This window comes from Eptatretus burgeri, chromosome 6 (assembly GCF_056783735.1).
Source record: "Eptatretus burgeri isolate ZD-2024b chromosome 6, Ebu_testis_v1, whole genome shotgun sequence".
NCBI classification, from domain to species: Eukaryota; Metazoa; Chordata; class Myxini; order Myxiniformes; family Myxinidae; genus Eptatretus; species Eptatretus burgeri.
Window position 1 is genome coordinate 75,130,753 of NC_140966.1, and position 17,135 is coordinate 75,147,887.

Consider the following 17,135-nt stretch of genomic DNA (forward strand, 5'->3'; position numbering starts at 1 on the left):
TGTACATCGTAATATATACTTATACCAAGTTTGGTCAAAATCCCATCACTGGTTCATAAGTTAGTGCAGTTCCAGAATTTTTACGGAAAGGGACCTCGACTTTTGACTTCTTGACCCCATAATCTATTCAGTTCATCTTTGCATCATTATACATATTTGTACCAAGGTTGACTTGGATCCCTTCAGTTGTTGAAGTTTTTGCGCGAAAGAAAACATAATGGACAGACGGATAACCCGAAAACCTCATACCTCCAGCTGGCCACCTCGTCATGGATGCTTTCTAAGGGGTTGACACTCGGTGTCTTGCGTCAAAAGGCTCGCCAAGACAAATACTGTGATGCGGTTCTGTATTTTTATGTTTTTACTACCCTGTGCACGTGAAGCAAAAAGCTGGGTTAAGCAATTGGTTCACGTTTTGTCCATCTTTGTCCACAAATGCAAGTTTCTGATCGAGGAGCAATTTGATTTAAATTTGATATTTTATTTTGAACATGGATTGGAAAACTAACCTGCAGTTTACTTTGGTTCTAATTTTGTCCTGATTGTACATGCGCAGAAAGGAGTGATTTTTAAGCGATGCAACCTCTTTAATATTTGGTACGAGCAGGGTTACCTGGCGTTGCCTGCGTGGGGGGTGGTGGAGGGATGGGAGGGGGGGGTACTGAGATGTGGGAGAAGTAGGAGAGCCGGCAGGGCTGACAATGGAGCAGGAGAACCGACGGGGCGAAGGTGAGGGTGGGGAAACTGTGTAAGGGCAGTAGAGCCAGAACACCCATGGGTAAAGGGTATGGGAGCATGAGCCAGAGCAGCGTGTGGCTGCATCCACTTTCCGCAGGTACTTGAGGGGCCTCCGTCTGGCCATCTCCCAGGCAGATGCCTGGCCCATCTCCATCTCCTTGAGATGCCGATCAACCTGCTGCAACCACGAGGCACGTGGTCAGCCCATAGGCTTGCTCCACTCACGAGACTCCCTCGCTGAGAGAATCTGGTGAGCAGGATCAGAGTCAGGAAAACAAGCCACATGTCCATACAGCCGCAGCTGACGCTCATGGACTATGCAGGTGACAAACCTTATTTGAGTCTCTCAGCAACCGCTCGTTGGACACAAAGTCCGACCAGCGATAGCCAAGGATTCTCCAAAGAGACCTGGTACCAAAGGAATTAAGTCTCGGTCTCAGATCCTTGGTCAGATTCTAAATCTTGCATCCATTGAGCAAGACTGGAAGCACCAAGGACCTGAAGACTCAGACTCATCCTCCCGCACAGGTACCGGCAGTGCCACACCCCATTATCCAGTGAATCCATGACTTCCCAGGCCCGAACCAGACGTCGATTGACCTCTGACTCACAGCCAGCAGAAAATGAATATCACTGCCAGGTCAGGTCAGGTATCGGAGCATGTGCCAGAACAGCACGTCGCTGCGTCCACTTTCCGCCGGTACTCCAGGGGCCTCCGTCTGGCCATCCCCCAGGCAGATGCCAGGCCCATCCCCATCTCCTTGAGATGATGGTCAACCTGTTGCAACCATGAGGCACGTGGTCGACCCACTGGCCTCCTCCACTCATGAGACTCCATCGCTGAGAGAATCTGGTGAGCACGATCAGACTCAGGAAAACGAGCCACATGTCCATACAGCCGCAACAGACGCTCACGGACTATGCAGGTAACAAATCTCATCCGAGTCTCTCTCAGCAACCGCTCGTTGGACACAAAATCCGACCAGCGATAGCCAAGGATTCTCCGAAGAGACCTGGTACCAAAGGAACTAAGTCTCCGTCTCAGATCCTTGGTCAGAGTCCAAGTCTCGCACCCATAGAGCAAGACGGGAAGTACCAAGGACCTGAAGACTCGGACTTTCGTCCTCCCGCACAGGTACCGGCAGCGCCACACCCCATGATCCAGTGAATCCATGACTCCTCAGGCCCGACCCAGACGTCTATTGACCTCTGACTCGCAGCCAGCAGAGACATGAATATCACTGCCAAGGTAAGTGAATCTCTCCACGACCTCAACATCCTCACCACAAACAGACACAGACAGGACAGCAGCATCCAAGATGTCACCGAAAGCCTGGATCTTAGTTTTGACCCAAGAAACCCGTAATCCCAACGGCTCCGACTCCTCATTCAGCACCTCGAGGGCCCCCAAGAGGATGTCTAAAGTCTCCGCAAAGATGACTGCATCATCTGCAAAGTCAAGGTCCGAGAACTTGACATTCCCAAATGACGCACCGCAACTTGATCTCTCCGACATCCTCCCTAGAATCCAGTCCATACAAGTGCTGAAAAGTGTGGGGGCAAGTACACATCCCTGACGAACTCCAGTAACAACTGGAAATAAGTCAGAGATGGTACCACAACACTTCACAGCACTCTCAGTACCAGAGTAGAGTTCAGACATCAGATCGATCAGTTTTGGTGGAACCCCACGAAGACCAAGAATCCTCCAGCGGACATCCCGATTCACTGAATCGAACGCTTTACAGAGATCAACATAGGCTGCAAGCAGCCCCTGCCGAAACTCTCGTCTGCGTTCGGTGAGGACACGAAGTGCAAGGATACGGTCAATCGTTGACCTCTTTGGTGTAAAGCCTGACTGCTCTGGACGCTGGTGCTCAAGCAGATGGTGGCGAACCCTATCGAGAATTATCCGAGCAAAGACCTTGCCCGGCACTGAGAGCAGCGTCACCCCTCGGTAGTTGTTGCAGTCTTGGCGATCACCCTTTCCTTTCCAGAGAGGGACAACAAGGCCCCTCTTCCAGTCAGTTGGGATGATGCCTGTGTTCCAGGCAGAGCACAAAACTGCATGCAACGACACGAGTGCAGCATTTCCACCAGCCTTGAGAAGTTCGGCATGGATGCCACAGATCCCTGGAGCTTTGCCCCGTTTCAACTGGTTCACCGCAGCCCGTGTTTCCACAAGCGTAGGTGGACCACAGTTGATTCGAGGGTCAGCAACAGGGATTGTAACACCCTTGACGTCCAACTCGACAGTTGGGGGATCAGCCTGGTACAACCGCTCAAAGTAACCGGCCCAGCGGGCCTTCACTTCAGGCTCCTTTGTCAAGAGCCTACCACTCTCTGCTCGAACTGTAGTGCTCCGAGGAATGGGCTTGGATGAACGTAATGCGCGAATTCCCCTGCAAGCGGGACGAGAATCACCTGTCCACAGGTGATGCTCTACCCCCTCACAGATTCCTCGCACATAGGCCTCCTTGTCCACCATCAGTGCACGTACAGTTTTACGCCTCAGCTCCCTGAACAGCTCAGCTCTGCCATTCAGCCTGGCCCTGCGACTCTGGTCAATGGTATCCAGTGTCCCTTGAGAGACAAAATTTTTCTTTGCCCTGCGGTGAGCTCCAAGGCATCCACCGGCAACATCAAGGACGGTGGTCTTGAAGGCGCTCCACAACTCTTCAGGACCCCCCAAAGCACCCAGACCCCCCAAGTGTCCACTCAGCCTGTTCGCAAACTCCTCAGCTACTCTCTCATCCCTGAGCTTGGCAACATCCAGCCTCGGCTGGGATGGTACCATTCTCCAGGATTTAAGGTGCAGCTTTAGAGTTGCTACAACAAGCCTGTGGTCAGTATTGAGGAACTGAGCACTCCGGTAGACCCTGCAGTTCTGGATCATCCTTCAACGACTGTCAATGAGGACATTGTCAATCTCCTTTGCCACACCGCCAGCGTTGGAATACCAAGTCCAGCGATGAGCTTGTGGGCGCTGAAACCATGAACCAGCCACCCTAAGTCCATGACTTCTTGCAAAGTCAAGGAACTTAGTGCCATTCTGGTTCATAGTTCCTGACCCATGGGGACCAACACACACCTCATAACCGTCCCTATCAGTTCCAGTCGATGCATTGAAATCCCCCAAGACTAGAAGTGTATCTCGTCTGGGGCACTGATCAACCACAGACTCGAGTGTGGCGTAGAATGCATCCTTCACGGTGAGATCACTCGCCTCAGTCGGAGCATAAACAGAGACCAGGGAAATGACACCTAAGGAGTGACGAATCCTTAATCTCATAATACGCTCGTTGACCGGTGTTACCTCAATTATCATTGGGGTCAGCTTATTGGACACAGCTACAGCAACTCCTTGGGTATGGTAACCATCAGAGCAACCAGACCAATAGTAGGTGTAACCACCCACCATTATCTCGCCGCAATCCGGTCTCCGAACCTCAGAGAGAGCTGCAATCCCGATGTCCAAACGCTTGAGCTCAGATGATAACAGAGACAGGTGATCATCCTCTCTTAGGGATAGGACATTCCAGGCACCCACCCGAAGGGACCGCCTCAGGTTAACCCAAGGAGACCGCCGTCTGGTGGACGACACCTCAGCACCACTCCGACACACTCTCCCGCAATCTGACCCAGGGATGTTACCCCGTGGTTTCCCTCCTATCAAAGATTGGGGGTCCCGAAGGCTTTGCCCCAATCCCGTCATCCGGTGAGCTGCCCTGCGAAGGGAAGCTGCACAGGAGGTACTCCCACGGAGTGGGTTTTCAGATTTTTTTGCGTTTTTGCGTTTTGCGGAATGAAGGGTTTTACGGTGGCCGGAGTGCAAATCCTGCCACCAACCTCCGAATAAGAAGTGACCAAACTTCAGGAGGACGTCCGCAGACACAGTTGGGCACTAGATATGGATGGCCGTTGGCTCACAAGGAGCTCCTCCGCCCTTTGACAGGTTTTGTTTTTAATCCTGCTGTGTGTCCATATCCAAACACCCTCCTCACCAGAAAACCTGGTGGGGGAGACGGTTTAGTCGCCGACAACCCGACCATGGAACAGGTTAGTACAGGTTTACATGGTACCTGTAGCAGGTCACAGATCGAACCTGACCTGACAAAAGTATATACTATATCACTGATATAGTATATACTGACATAGTATATACTGACATATATATATATATATATATATATATATATATATATATATATATATATATATATATATATATATATATATATATATATATATATATATATATATATATATATATATATATATATATATATATATATATATATATATATATATATATATATATATATATATATATATATATATATATATATATATATACACTGATATAGTATATACTATGACCTGACAAAAGTATATACTATATCACTCGAACTGCAGTACATCAAGGGATAGGCTTGGATGAATGTAATGTGTGAATTCTCCTGTAAGCAGGACAAGAATCCCTTGACCACAGGTGATTCTCTACCCCCTCACAGATTCCTTGCACATAGGCCTCCTTGTCCACCCTTAGTGCACGTACAGTTTTACGCCTCAGCTCCCTGAACAACTCAGCTCTGCCATTCAGCCTGGCCCTGCGACTGGTCAATGGTATCCAGTGTCCCTTGAGACAAAATTCTTCTTTGTCCTATGGTGAGTTCCAAGACATGCACCGGCAACATCAAGGACGGTGGTCTTGAAGGCACTCCACAATTCTTCAGGACCTCCCAAAGCACCCAGACCCCCCAAATCTCCACTCGGCTTGTTCGCAAGCTCCTCAGCTTTCCTCTTATCCTTGAGCTTGCCAACATACAGCCGAGGCTGGGATGGTATCATTCTCCTGGATTTAAGGTGCAACTTCAGAGTTGCTGCAACAAGCCGATGGTCACTCTGTTGAGTGTTGTTGGAACCGAGCACTCTGGTAGACCCTGCAGTTCTGGATGATCCTCCAGTGACCATCAACGAGCACATGGTCAATCTCCTTTGTCACACCGTCAGCGTTGGAATACCAAGTCCAGTGATGAGCTTGTGGGCGCTGGAACCATGACCCGGCTACTCTAAGTCCAGGCTCATTCAGTGTCATTTCAGCCGGGGGTTGCGATGACCCCCTCAGATTTTCCTGAAAAAATTCTCAAACCTACTTTAACTTATATGAGGAAGATTTGCCAAGTTATAGCTCAAAATTCCAAGTAGTGTCCAAGATATGGCCTTTCAAAAACCCTTGGGGTGTTTCAATTCTAGCAGTTGCGAGTTGCAGATTTGTATCTGAAGCATTTTTGGAGGGCTCTAAATTCCAGAGTTTTACAAACGGAGTTCTGAAAATTCACACAAATGGTGTCTATTGGTGAGGCTTTCAGAATCTGACATCAAAAATGTTCTACTTCAAATACTTTTTAAGAAAAGTACTCTCAAAAGTAGTGATTTGTAACATGCAGTCAAAAAAATTTGAGTTTTCAAATTGCTGCCAACAGTCGGTTTATTCATCATGAAGAATTTTGTTGCCCGATTTACATAATCTCGTGACTGGATCATTTACACAAGAAAACTGAAACTTTTTGGAGCAAAATCTTGGGTGATATAGGTATCTGAACTTTGTTCCAGACTCAACGACACTGAAATTTACCCCACTTTTATCCCGTGTTTCCCATGTTGACAATTACACAGCTCTTTTAAATTTTTGTCACTTAAAGACATACATAGGCAAACTGTTGTGGAAAATTCAAGAGTTGTTCTCAATCTCTTCTATTTTTAAAAAGGCCCACTATTTAAAAAAAAAAAACGTTTGGTGAAAGATGTAGAATAAAAGCAATCGGTGTGTTTTTGAAGTGGAAGCCATGCCAAACATTCATAAGTTGGCACCGCAATGATGAAATTGTTGTTTTTTGGTCAGAACAAGTATGTGGTTACTTTAATTTGGCTCATTTTTTTTAAAGGATATTCTCGTTTAAGGCCGTCGCCGCAAATCTTAACTACAAATTAAAAACATAATGTGATAATAATAATCACCATTATAAATATTCATTTGCATACCTAATTGTTTATGTACTTAGTGTACATTGTACGAAAGTCTATATCCATTTGTAAATGTCGGTACAATATCTGATTCAACTTTTTTTTTCCATAATTTCATATCAGATTGTTTGGACAAATGTACTTGGATTCATTGTACAAAGTCAACAGTGATTAGTTTTATAATTGCCAGGATATAATGAAATGTAATAATGAGCATTGGCAGTTACTTCAGGGCTGTGTATTAGGTTAAAGCCTAAATAAGATAGAGTTGTGCTTCATGCCGAACTTTGGAAATTATTTTGGTACACTTCTTTCAGCTTTACTAAACTAATTTATATATTGTTAGATTCCACTTAAGTCATATTTCCTTACAATATCTTTATTTTTTCTATATGTTTGTTAGTAAAAAAAATTATTTAAAGGTCTGTTGACATGCAAAACTTTATGGTTATTTATATATTAACTTGACCTTCCTCGTGAAGAAAAATCACCCGTTTTTTTTTTTTTTTTTAATCAAAAAATGGGATAATTAGAGCACTATTTCGATCATTTCTGGTGCTTTTCACAACTTGCTATGCCCCGCCCCTAAAAAAAAGTTGACCATCAAATCGCAGCGTTGACATCGTACAGAAACTCGCACAGAGTGGATTGACTCGAGATCTCGAGAGTCTAGACCAGCATTTCTCAACCTTTTTACCCTTGTGGAACCCTTGAATATAGTTTTCATGTCTCAGGGAACCCCTGCATAAAAATTATTATATATCATTATTAATATCTAGCTCGTTTATATTTTTATCGTAGTTCACGTGGTAAATATAATATTTTTTTTCGGATACCTGGTTTAAGGAAAATATGACCCTCTTTTTGTCAAATTTATTGGCAATGAAAAAAATCTATACTGGTCGTTTATGAGACCTCACACTGAGGTTTGAATTCACAAATTTTTTTTTCTTTGTTTGTTTGTTTGAAAACGTCATTTTTGAAAGTGTTTGTCAACCCTGAGTCTGTTTGACAATTAAAAAACACACCTCATGAAACTTGATCAACAAAACTTAAACAATTAAAGCTGAAGCAATAAAGGGAAACAGAAGAACTGACCTTGAGAGTGAGAGACTTCGCGCTAGGAAACACAGAGAAGATAGATGGACACCGTGCATGCGTCCCGTACTTGAGTCAGTCACTCAATGATACACGAATCTGTCGCGTACAGGACGTACACTAACCAGTGAGGGCGGTTTCACACTGGCGCCATTTCGACATCGTTAAATACATTCCCTATGGTTGTCTTATTGTAAATAATACAAGAGGTTGAAGCCTCTATTATAATAACCAAGGAGTTTCCAACAGTATGCCGTACGTGTATAGTAAAATTACGAATATTAAATCAAACAAAAACTACTCAAAAATACATTAGCCTATTTATTACTGTTTCTCGCGGAACCCCGAGCGATCTCTTGCAGAACCCCGGTTGAGAAACACTGGTCTTGACGAGTTCGATAAATCCGTCGTCTGTCCGACTCGACCGATAAATCCGTCGTCCATCCAACAAGGCCGATAAATCTGACGTGCTGTAGCTTTCTTTTATTATTCTCTTTTCTTTGTTGTTTTCTTCTCTCTCTCTCTCTCTCTCTCTCTCTCTCTCTCTCTCTCTCTCTCTATCTCTCTATCTCTCTCTCTCTCTCTCTCTCTCTCTCTCTCTCTCTCTCTCTCTCTCTCTCTCTCTCTCTCTCTCTCTCTCTTGAGTGCAGCCTGTGGCTGCTGGTTGCATCTTTGGTTGGGACGCGGCTTTGCCGCTGATGCAGTGTCCTCCTCACCAGTACACTGGTGCTCATTTTGTCTCCTCGGAAGGATGACAGGCTGAGTCAACCTCCTGGTGCATTTTAATTCAGTGGCCAACGAGGCTTATACACAGTACCCTAGGATCCCAAGTCACCACCGTCACAACTAAGCCAACATCAGGATTATTGTTTTCTACTGGCACTACATGACGACAGTAGGAATAAAATAAATAAAAATGCAACAGAACGTCAGTTTTATCGGACTACTCGAGACAATTGTCACAAGGTGTGTTCTGCACACAAGTTTTCATCGTATCCGGACAGCTAGATTGCTTCGTTTTATGCGCGGAGAGATACGGTCGATGACGTGCGCCGGCCTTGCTTGCGATTTATTTGCCGCGGTGCAACGTGTCCGCTGCGCTGGTCACGTCACCTCACTAAAATATTTCTGATATCGAGTAGTATGCAAGTCAAATTTACATTATTGAATTACGAATAGGATTTAGTCTAACCAGTTGTTATTTCCGAGTCTTCCTTTGATGTCCTCCCGATCATCATGAAATCTGGGAATTTCATCGCCATTTTTCTCTGCTCGTCCTGCTTCGGGCTCGAACTGCTAAGGCCGTATTTCATTTCCAGCTGCCTGATTTTCACCTCCCACGACTACGTTATCCGACAATTCTCCATGTGATTCAGACTAAAATACTTCATTTCTCTCACACTCACTGTCGTTACCAGACAAATGAAAGTCCATGCCATTCATTATTCAAAATCAAATGTTCGATTTTTTTTTTTTTTTATTGCAGAAATGAACGAAGCGATTGAGTCGACCAATCAAATGTGGAAACGCACAGAATGCCAATAGAATCACGTAGACCATCAACCCGAGTAATTTATGTGCAGCCTTTGTAATCCTGTAGTTGACGTCATGTGGGTTACGCCCCTTTCAGGAGAATTTTTAGGTGTGTTCCTGAAGAGGTTTGTTTTTTTATTTTACATTTTACAGAATGAGTATTGTGAAAAAAAAAATTGTCAGATCTGAAATCACGATGAAAAACTCCTATCGGACATATATATATATATATAAATGAAATTTCAGTACTTTTCCGTGTCAGGGGGCCTTTAAAAAAAGTAGCTTTTGGGACTGTGGAATCATTAGAAATTGATGCATTAAAAAAAAAAATTTCGTTTAAAAATAGAAGGGATTGAGAACAACTCTTGAATTTTCTACCACAGCTTGCCGATGTATGTGTCTTTAAGTGACAAAAATTTAAAAGAGCTGTGTAACTGTCAACATGGTGAACACTTGGGGTAAAAGCGGGCTAAATTTCAGTGTCGTTGAGTCTGGAGCAAAGTTCAGACCTATAGCACCCAAGATTTTGCTCCAAAAGGTTTCAGTTTTCTTGTGTAAATGATCCAGTCACGAGGTTAAGTAAATCAGGCTACAAAATTCTTCATGATGAATAAACCGACTGTTGGCAGCAATTTGAAAACTCAAATTTTTTTGATTGCATGTTACAAATCACTACTTTTGAGAGTACTTATCTTAAAAAAGTATTTGAAGTCGAACATTTTTGATGTCAGATTCTGAAAGCCTCACTAATGGATACCATTTGTGTGAATTTTCAGAACTCCGTTTGTAAAACTCTGGAATTTAGAGCCCTCCAAAAATGCTTCAGATACAAATCTGCAACTCGCAACTGCGAGAATTGAAACACCCCGAGGGTTTTTGAAGGGCCATATCTCGGACACTTTTTGGAATTTTGACCTATAACTTGGCAAATCTTCCTCATATAAGTTAAAGTAGGTTTGAGAATTTTTTTCAGGAAAATCTGAGGGAGTCACTGCAGAATTTCATTTTTTTTGGCTGACACGGAATGACCCTCCATGACTTCTTGCAAAGTCAAGGAACTTAGTGCTATTCTGGTTCATAGTTCCTGACCCATGGGGACCAGCACACGTCTCATAACCATCCCTATCAGTTCCAGTCGATGCATTGAAATCCCCCAAGACCAGAAGTGTATCTCACTTGGGGCACCGATCAACCACAGACTTGAGCGTGGCGTAGAATGCATCCTTCACGGTGAGATCATTCGCCTCAGTCGGAGCATAAACAGAGACCAGGGAAATGACACCGAAGGAGTGACGAATCCTTTGTCTCATAATACGCTCGTTGACCGGTGTTACCTCAATTATCATTGGAGTCAACTTATTGGACACAGCTACAGCAACACCTTGGGTATGGTAACCATCAGAGCGACCAGACCAATAGTGAGTATAACCACTCACCATGATCTCGCCGCAATCTGATCTCCGAACCTCAGATAGTGCTGCAATACCGATGTCCAATGGCTTGAGCTCAGATGCTAACAGATAGGTGATCATCCTCTCTTAGGGATAGGTCATTCCACGCACCCACCTGAAGGGACCGCCTCAGGTTAACCAAAGGAGACCGCCGTCTGGTGGACGACACCTCATCACCACTCCGACACACACTCCCGCAATCTGACCCGGGAATGTTACCCCGTGGTTTCCCTCCTATCATTAAAGATAGGGGGTCCTGAAGGCTTTAACCCAATTCTGTCATTCGGTGAGCTGTCCTGCGAAGGGAAGCTGCATTGGAGGTACTCCCACGGAGTGGGTTTTCATATTTCTTTGTTTTTTTGTTTTGCGGAATGAAGGGTTTTATGGTGGCCGGAGTGCAAATCCTGCTACCAATCTCCTAATAAGAAGTAACCCAACTGCAGGAGGACGTCCTCAGACACAGTTGGGCACGAGATATGGATGGCCGTTGGCTCACAAGGAGCTCCTCCGCCCTTTGACAGGTGGGTAAAGGGGTGTTGAGGGAACACCAGTGGGTAAAGGGTCTTAAGGTTCTTACAGGCCATTGAGGTGTTAAGGGTCTTTGAAGTGTTGAGTTTTTGGAGTCTTAAGGGTCTTCTGGCTCGAAGGAGTCTTAAGGGTCTTGGGAGTCTTTTTCAGAGTCTTTGGGATCTTAACTGTCTTTGGGGTCCTTAAGGGCCTTTGGGGTTTTAAAGTGTCTTGTGTTCGAGGAATTCAACAGTCTTTAGAGTCTTATGGGTCTGAAGATGTCTTATTTACCAAGTGTGTAGAAAGTCTTCTCTCAAGCCTGCAAAAAGACTTCTCTCAAGCATGTAAAAAAGGTCTTATGGTTCTTTCCAAGTTAGTTTATCGACGGTTTTTAAAGACTGAGGTTGTGGATGAAAATACATTTAAGCCAACCCCCAGGTCACACTTTGGCTGTGTGCCAAACTTGGTGGTTGTCAGCCCAGCAGTTTTTGCAAAAGATGCGGACCGACAGACTGTCTGTGACAGACAGACAGACTGATATCCGATGAATCTTATTAGATTAGAATGCCATGTCATGGTGGAGGACATATTAAGCTGCTTGATATACCTTAACATGGGAATTCTAATGAATTATTTTGAGGTGTAGTTGAGTCTTAAAGGGTCTCCAGGATCTATAGTCTTCGGGGTGTTTGGGGTCATCAGGGACTTTTTGGGTCTTTGGGAACTTTTGGGTCCTCTGGGGCTTGTGGGTCTTCTGTGTCCTCGGGTACCTTTGGGTCCTCTAATTTTTGGGACTTTTGGGTCCTCGAGAACTTTTTGGGACTTTTGGGTCTTTTGCGGTCGAAAGGCTTTTTCAAAGTTCGAAGTATTCTCGGCAGTCTCGAGGGTAAAAAGATAAATTCCAATAGTGTGTAATTAATGAATAGACGTGTGTAATTGATAGACAAAAGTATGACGCACGCATGCCGCACCACACCACACCACACCACACATACACATCTCATGCATTTATAGTAGATCCATCTTCAAGGGAGACGGGCATGGCGTGGCAATTGTGAATCCGGAACGTACTGTACACCACTTATTGTAGCAGATAGCTTTGGCTCACTGCAGCACGAAAACGTTGAACGTATTATTTATTTAGTTTGGTTCCAATTGTGTGTGGAGTCAAGCCAGCTATGCAGTGAGCCAATGGGTGGAAGACACAGCTCGATTAATTAGGTGTGCTGGCCTTTGGGTGTTATATGTGACATGATATCTGTTAACCAAGGAGATTGCATGTAAAAGAAAAAGCCAGAAAAGTGATCTTTGAAGGCTCAGGGGGTGGAAGAAAATGCCCTTGGGACAGTCCCCGAATCGGACTTGGGCGATGTGCCAAATTTGGTGGTTGTCGGTCCAGTGGTCCTTGCAAAAAAACGCGAACAGACAGGCATCCGATGAATCTTATTTATTAGATGTCCTTCCTTCCATTCATCTGTCAAAAATGAAGACGAAGAATCGAACCTACTGTTTCATATGTTTCTCGGTTTTGCCCATTTCATATTAAAATGTCTAATTGCACTGCTTCGTTTGGACATGGGTGTGTAATTTGTATTTTTTTATTTTGTTTATTTTAATTTTTAATTTTTATATTTTTGAACTCTGGCAGTCCAACAAAATTGAAAATCATTCCAAACAGAAAACTCAGTTTTTAAGGATGTCATAAAGGACACAAACAACAAGCACGAATAACTAATGTAATGTGTTCAATAAGTTGTTGTAAAAGATGGATCAACGGCGGTAAATTCCCACAAATTTTTTTTCAAAAATCTCATTTTATTGAAATTTAATTATACACTTGGAACACAAGAACATAAATGGCCTTATTGGCACTCTCAAAATCCTTCCATTTAACATTACTTGGATTAAATATTTTGGCATTTTACTTCATTTTGACCAATCAAATATGCCACTCGCAGACCCTGCCCCTGCCCTTTTTTGTTTTTCCTCAAGACTGCGATCGGTAAGGTGTTGTGTAAACTCTCGTTTATGTTCTGTTTGTTGATGCATTGCAATAGCCAATTTAATTATAAACTGCTCACTGGGGCTACTGGTCATGATTATCATCATGATCAGTTAGTCGCTTACCTTTCCTATGTCCACATTTGTTTTGTTCTCAATGCAGACATGATGGGAATTATTTCAGCATGTAAGATTGTTATTTGGTTTTGTTCAAAGCAGTACCTTGACAACGCTGCATGGAATGGTTGTGATAACTCTGCACTTCAAAATTCTTACCCTCTTTCTTATCTCCATGACATCCATAAATGCGAGTAAACTGAGGGACCTGCACAATCCGAGGTCAAAAGTAATCTCTCATCTCATTGGGCGAAGTGGCCCATAAGGCTACAGTGCATACTCTTCAGTCTGCCCTGTTTCTGGCTTTCGGCCTGGCTTCATCCCATGATCCCGTGATGATAATCCTATCTCTATTCTCTCTCTTTCCACCGTTCTCCTCCAGGTTGTTCTCGGACGTCCCATGTTTCTTCTTCCTTCGGGCTTCCATGACGATGCTGTCAAGCAGTTATCATCTTTCATTCTCAGCACGTGCCCAATCCATTTCCATATCCTGGTCTTCACTTCATCATTGATCTTCATTACTTTGGTTCTTTAGTAATTCTACATTTGATATAATGTATGGCCATCTGATTTTAAATATTCTATGCAGACATTTGAACATAAATGTGTCAAGTTTCTGATTGTCCCCTTTGTTTCTCTTACAAGCCTCACATCCACATAATAGCACTTTCATTTGACAAGTGAGTTAAACATTCTTAATTTGGTTTTCAATGTATAAATGCTGGATCTCCATAATTTCTTAAGTTTCATGAAGGATTACAGAGCTTTACAAATTCTGTTCTGAATGTCTTCTTCTCCTCATTGGTTGTTGACATTGGTTAAGTGGGTGTACTTATCAGCCTCATTTTGATACTTGTGTACAGTTTAAATTTTGTTGTTGCTTTTACCATTTATCCTCAAAACCTCTTGTTTTCTTGTTTATTTTTGGGTCTGGTTTTTGATGCAAATTGATTAATTTATGGTGCTTTTGTTTGCATATGTTGGCAGCTGGATGACAAAAGGTCAAAGGTATGGATGTTTTGTTGTTGAAGATTCAGATTACAGTCGATTCTGCCTTTGATGCATTATCATTAATATTTTCCTTTTTAATTTATCAAGTGTCACACTTTCTAACCTTCAGATTATGGAAATGGGGCCACTTTGGATCACTTTGTTTTGATAAAACGATAAATAATTGGAGTTGTTTTTCGAGCTTATTGTGTAAAACAGCTTGGTTTATTAATTGTTTCGCAAGTTTCCACGTGAATATTCAAATCGGATCGTGAGATATAAACAGGGGTTGACACTTTTTTTTCTTAAATTAGGTTCTCCAATGAGTATCAGCAGAAATGGTTTGGTACTCTTGAAAAAAAAAATTGGCAGCTTCGAGCATGCTCGTCTGTTTTCCCAATCGCCACTCTGTAAGCGCACTCTCAGAACGTTCATTCCAGATGACATTCAGAAACCTCTTTCGTTCTGAACGCTCCTGAGTCTCCTCTTCTTCCTCTTCGTGAGCATGTTCTCCTGAGATAAATTTTCTTTTCTTTTTTTTTTTATCTTAAAAGTTATAAATTACATTGTTCTTCTTCTTTTTCTTGTTTTGGCTGCTCCCGTTAGGGGTCGTCACAGCGGATCAACTGTTTCCATTGCACTCTATCCTCCACATCATGCATTGACACTCCAACCACCCGCATCCAACCACCGCATCCATGGACCTCTTCTTTGGCCTTCCTCTTCTCCTCTTGCCTGGCGGCTCCATCCTCAGCATCCTTCTCCCGATATACTCCGCTTCCCTCCTGTGCACATGTCCAAACCATCTCAATCTCGCCTCTCTCACTTTGTCTCCAAACCGTCCTACCTGCGCTGTCCCTCTAATATACTCATTCCTTATCCTGTCCATCCTCGTCACCCCCAACGAGAATCGCAGCATCTTTAACTCTGCCACTTCCAGCTCTGCTTCATGTCTTTTTGTCAGTGCCATCGCCTCCAAACCATACAACATAGCTGGTCTCACTACCGTCTTGTATATTTTCCCCTTCACTCTTGCAGCTACCCTTCTGTCACAAATCACTCCTGCAACTCTTCTCCACCCACTCTATCCTGCCTGCACTCTCTTTTTCACTTCTCTCCCACACTCTCCGTTACTTTGGACAGTTGATCCCAAGTATTTAAACCCATCCACCTTCCCCACCTCAACTCCTTGCAACCGCACCATACCACCACCCTCCCTCTCGTTTACGCACATGTACTCCATCTTACTCCTACTGATTATCATTCTCCTTCTCTCCAGTGCGTACCTCCATCTCTCAAGGCTCGCCTCAGCCCGCTCCCTACTCTCCCTACAGATCATGTCATCCACGAACATCACAGTCCATGGAGACTCCAATCTGATCTCGTCCGTCAACCTGTCCATCACCATTGCAAACAGGAAAGGGCTCAGAGTCGATCCTTGGTGCAATCCCACTTTTACCTTAAACCGGTCCGTCATTCCTACCGCACACCTCACCGCTGTCACACCGTCCTCATACATATCCTACACGATCCTCGCATACTTCTCCACCACTCCCGACTTCCTCATACAATGCCACAACTCCTCTCTTGGCACCCTATCATAAGCTTTCTCTAAATCCACAAACACACAATGTAACTCCTTCTGGCCTTCCCTCTACTTCTCCATCAACATTCTCAAAGCAAACATCGCATCAGTGGTGCTCTTTCATGGCATAAACCCATATTGCTGCTCACAAATCGTCACCTCTCCTCTCAACCCAGCTTTCACTACTCTTTCCCACAACTTCATGGTGTGGCTTAACAACTTTATCCCTCTGTAATTTCCACAGCTCTGCACATCACCCTTGTTCTTGAAAATGGGAACCAGTACACTTACTCTCCACTCCTCAGGCATCCTCTCACTTTCCAAGATTTTATTAAACAATCTGGTTAACAACCCCACTGCCATCTCTCCGAAGCACTTCCATGCCTCCACTGGTATGTCATTTGGGCCAACCGCCTTTACACTCTTCATCCTCTTCATAGCAGTCCTCACTTCATCCTTATTGATCCACCCCACTTCCAGATTCACTATCTCCACCTCTTCCAAACTTCTCTCTCTCTCATTTTCTTTATTCATCAGCACCTCAAAGTACTCCATCCACCTTCTCAACACACTCTCCTCGCTCGTCAGCACATTCCCATTTACGTCGTTTATCACCCTAACTTGCAGCACATCCTTCCCAGCTCGGTCCCTTCTGTCTTGCCAATCGGTATAAATCCTTTTCCCCTTCTTTTGTATGCAACTTCTCATACAGCTCGTCATATGCCTTTTATTAGCCTTTGCCACCTCTCTCGTTGCCTTTCGCCGCCACTCCTTGAACTCCTGCCTCCTTTCTTCATCTCTGACTATCCCACTTCTTTTTCGCCAACCCCTTCTTCCTTATACTTTCCTGCACTTCCTTGTTCCACCACCAAGTCTCCTTATCTTCCTATCTCTGTCCAGATGTCACACCAAGTAACTTCCTAGCTATCTCCCTCACCACTTCTGCTGTAGTTGCCCAATCATCCCACCCATCTTTACCACCATCCAACACCTGTCTCGCCTCCTCCCTAAATTCCACGAAACAGTCTTTCTCCTTCAGCTTCCACCATCTGGTCCTTGGTTCAGCCCTCACTCTCTTCCTCAACCTC

General features: G+C 44.1%; 1 long non-coding RNA gene across 1 annotated transcript; it reads left to right on the forward strand.

Moving 5' to 3' along the window:
* The first annotated feature begins 659 nt into the window (after positions 1–659).
* On the forward strand, positions 660–15,660 carry LOC147025084 (uncharacterized). Its single transcript, XR_015059339.1, has 3 exons — positions 660–729; positions 11,225–11,368; positions 13,855–15,660. It is a non-coding gene; the product is annotated as an uncharacterized LOC147025084 (long non-coding RNA).
* The last annotated feature ends 1,475 nt before the right edge of the window (positions 15,661–17,135 follow it).